The sequence below is a fragment of the Rhinopithecus bieti genome, unplaced genomic scaffold (genome assembly GCF_001698545.2).
Source record: "Rhinopithecus bieti isolate Rb0 unplaced genomic scaffold, ASM169854v2 scaffold_37314, whole genome shotgun sequence".
Classification (NCBI taxonomy): Eukaryota; Metazoa; Chordata; class Mammalia; order Primates; family Cercopithecidae; genus Rhinopithecus; species Rhinopithecus bieti.
The window spans coordinates 1,144,136-1,148,355 of record NW_016816196.1 but is presented as its reverse complement, the minus strand read 5'-3'; positions in this window follow the sequence as shown (position 1 = coordinate 1,148,355).

Genomic DNA, 4,220 nt, shown 5'->3' with positions numbered 1-4,220 from the left:
AGGGTTTCACTGTGTTAGCCAGGATGGTCTCGATCTCCTGACCTCGTGATCCGCCCGTCTCGGCCTCCCAAAGTGCTGGGATTACAGGCTTGAGCCACCTTGCCCCGCCTAAATTTTCAATAGTTCTGACAGTCTATGCAAGATGTTGAGGCATGCCCCCCATGGAAAAAATTTAAAACTTGAAGACTTCCTTCTAGAATTTCCAGTAACCGATACATATTTATTCTGACATTTCTGAAAACAGAGCGAAAAGAAATTGAATAGGTGCTGGCATTCATCTGACGTATCAGGTTTACTTTGTGACTGACTAGTCTTAATACTCCTAGATTTGGGTGTGTAGAGGCAGCAGAATATTTTAAATTTGTTCAAGTAGAATATGGGAAAAATTAGAGTCAAATGAGAATACATTTTTTTGTCTACTGTCAGTAACCTTCAATTAACCATGAAGACATAGGGAATCGTTAAGCCGTCAAAATTAAAATTGTTTGTTTGTTTGTTTGTTTGTTTGTTTGTTTTTTGAGATGGAGTCCCGGTCTGTTACCCAGGCTGGAGGGCAGTGGCCCAATCTCGGCACACTGCAACCTCCACCTCCTGGGTTCAAGCAATTCCTCTGCCTCAGCCTCCCAAGTAGCTGGGACTACAGGCATGTGCCACCATGCCCAGCTAATTTTTGTATTTTTAGTAGGGAAGGGGTTTCACCATGTTGATCAGGCTGGTCTCAAACTCCTGACCTCAGGTGATCCCCCAGCCTTAGCCTCTCAAATTGCTAGGATGACAAGCGTGAGCCACTGCACCTGGCCTGATTGGATTTCTTCATTAAAAACTTGATTGGTCATTTGACTTCCTTTCTGGCTAGCCTGCTAAGACATAGACATAGTCTCTGATAGCTGCATCTTAAAAAAAAAAAAAAAAAGACAAAGAAAAGAAAAAAAGAAAAGTTAACTTTCATGTGAAGTCTTGTAAAATTTCCTAGCTTTCATAGGTTGCCAATATTTACATTGTGGAATATGGTCCACTTCACTTTTTGGTTTGGAGATGAACATTTACTCATTAAAACATTGTTTCACTCAACCAAAGAGCCGTGGTTTTGAGATCTGATACCAATGATGTCCTTGTGAGTTTTATTGCTCTTTCAAGTTTTTTTCTCAATTACAGGTACAACCAATCCCACGGCTTGCTTGGTGATTTGTAGCATCTCTGCAATGCACCAAGGGGTATTTTTTTCATCATCTACTGGACTGCAAATTATAGCTCTCAGTGTGTGGAAATAGCCACTTGCTTCTTTATGTCTGTAGTGCAATCGCAAGAGCAATAGGTTCAGGACCTATTACTATGTTTTCTAGGTCTTCTAGACTCAGTCACTGATATTGGTTTGCTTTATCAACTTCAGCGTCTTAAGAGACCACAAAGTAGGCAGAGTTAGAAAGCAGCAACAGCACATCACATCTCTGTGAGTAAAACCAAGGAGATGCACCCTGAAAACTGTTGCTCTAGCCAAGCCGTAAAAATTACAACACAGGGTGGGTGTGGTGGCTCACATCTGTAATCCCAGTACTTTGGGAAGCCAAGGTGGGGGAATCACGAGGTCAGGAGTTCGAGACCAGCCTGGCCAATATGGTGAAACCCCGTCTCTACTAAAAAAAAAAAAAAAAAAAAAAAATTATCCGGTCATGGCAGCGCATGCTTGTAGTCCCAGCTACTCGGGAGGCTGAGGCAGAAGAATCACTTGAATCCAGGAGGCAGAGGTTGCAGTAAGCCAAGATCACACCACTGCACTCCAGCCTGGGCAACAGAGCAAGATTCTGTCTCAACAACAACAACAACAAAATCACACCACAATACATTTTAAAATGAAATAAATTATATTCCTACTAATTAGTGTCACTTTCATCTTAGCTTCCAATTTTGGCATTAATATTTATATCAGCCAGGCCAGGAACTGTGGCTCACGCCTGTAATCCCAGCACTTTCGAAGGCTGAGGCAGTCAGATCACCTGAGGTCGGGAGTTGTAGACCACCCTGGCCAACGTGACAAAACCCTGTCTCTACTAAAAAATACAAAAAAAAAAAAAAATTAGCCGGGCATGGTAGCACGCACCTGTAGTCCCAGCTACTCGGGAGGCTGAGGCAGGAGAATCGCTTGAACCCGGGAGGTGGAGGTTGCAGTGAGCTGAGATCGCACCACTGCACTCCAGCCTGGGGAGCAGAGTGAGACTCTGTCTCAAAAAAAAAAAAAAATTACATCAGTCAAACATGATCATCAGTCAAAAATATATCATTAACAAAAAACACTTGGCACTTAACAGATGATTGAAAAATGTCACCCTCCCCACCCTCATTTTTTCTAAAATCTTAGCTGCAGTAAATACTGAATTGTCCTCCCCATCCACCTTTCAGGGGGTGGGAGGTAAATCACGTTTAATGTGAACAAGAAACAAAAGTAAAAACCCTTTAGGTACTTGCCTACCCCCCACGTTTGCTGCTCCAAAGGAAAACCTGCTCTATTCAGTTTTGTTTTCCCATCACTGAGGCAAGCCCTCCTTCCACACTATGAAGACATAAATTACCAACACCAGGTGAAGCCTGACCACTGCAATAATGGTCGCTAAAAGGCACTGTCTTCAGGGGACATTAACATCAGACTTCGGAGAAGTAATCTATAGGAAAAATTTAACCCCACAGGAACATTAACAATAAACCCTGCAAAAAGGAAAAAAATCTTGAAAGTCATGGCCAGAACACCGACAGAGTTGGGCTCCATGGCAGCGACTCCATGATTGGCAGAGCCTGTGGGAGTCCACCATCATCTGTCAGTATGTCCAGTGGTCCATGCCTCAGAGCTCACACCGAGCCTGTACCGAACCTCATGCCTGTAGCAAATGATGCCAATGCAGCAAATGCAATTGGGCGCTGAGACACGTCTAGCTTCTGGATGCTCACTTCCTGACAGCTGGCACTGCTTTTTTTTTTTTTAAACAGCTTTACTGAGATTTAATTTACATCCCATAAAATTCACCCATTTAAAGTGTACAATTCAATGGCTTTTTAGTATAGTCACAGAGTTGAGAAACTATTGCTAACATTTAGAACATTTTCTTTCTTTCTTTTTTTTTTTTTGAGACAGAGTCTCGCTCTGTCGCCCAGGCTGGAGTGCAGTGGCCGGATCTCAGCTCACTGTAAGCTCCGCCTCCCGGGTTTAGGCCATTCTCCTGCCTCAGCCTCCCGAGTAGCTGGGACTACAGGCGCCCGCCACCTCGCCCGGCTCATTTTTTTTTTGTATTTTTAGTAGAGACGGGATTTCACCGTGTTAGCCAGGATGGTCTCGATCTCCTGACCTCGTGATCCATCCGCCCGTCTCGGCCTCCCAAAATGCTGGGATTACAGGCTTGAGCCACCACGCCCGGCCCCTAGAACATTTTCGTAACTCCAAAAAGAAACGCTGTAACCATTAGCAGTCACTCCCCATGTCTCCCTCACCCCCTCCTGTCCTCCAATACTCTAGACAACCACCAATCCCAGACAATAATTTTGTACAGCAGTGATTTGGGTTGCTTGGAACTAGATCAACTGATAATAGATCTGAGATGAAGGTAATCTGAATGCACAGCATAGGAGTTTTCAAACAAATGTGAGAAAAACATAGAGATGAAACAGCATGATCCGAGTCATTGCCTTCCAGTCAAAAAACACCAGAAACACATATAGTTAAACAAAGTTGGGTTTATTGACTGGTTGCAACGAAGTAGGCTAAGATTTGGGATGATTTTGTCACACAGCAAAGAATAACTAACACAAAGAAGAAAGAATAGACTGATTATGTTCAGTCGTTTTCCTCCTTGGAGGCCAAGGAGGGCAGATCACCTGAGGTCAGGAGTTTGAGACCAGCCTGACCATCATGGAAAAATCCCGTCTCTACTAAAAATACAAAAAATTAGCCGGGCTAGTCTGTGACCCAGGGGTTGGGGACCCCTTTTTTAAGGTATTGCAGAATTGTTCCTTCCCAACCCCAGCAAAGTGTAAATCCATTTAATCTCTGAACTGTCTTGAACTCCTGACCTCAGGTGATCCACCCGCCTCAGCCTCCCAAAGTGCTGGGATTACAGGCATGAGCCACCATGCCCAGCCTAATCTCTGAACTGTCTAAAGATGAATATGCTGCTGCTCTCCTGCAATAAAGGGCAATGACGTAAAAGGGGCGGGGGTGGAGAGGCAGAAATGTC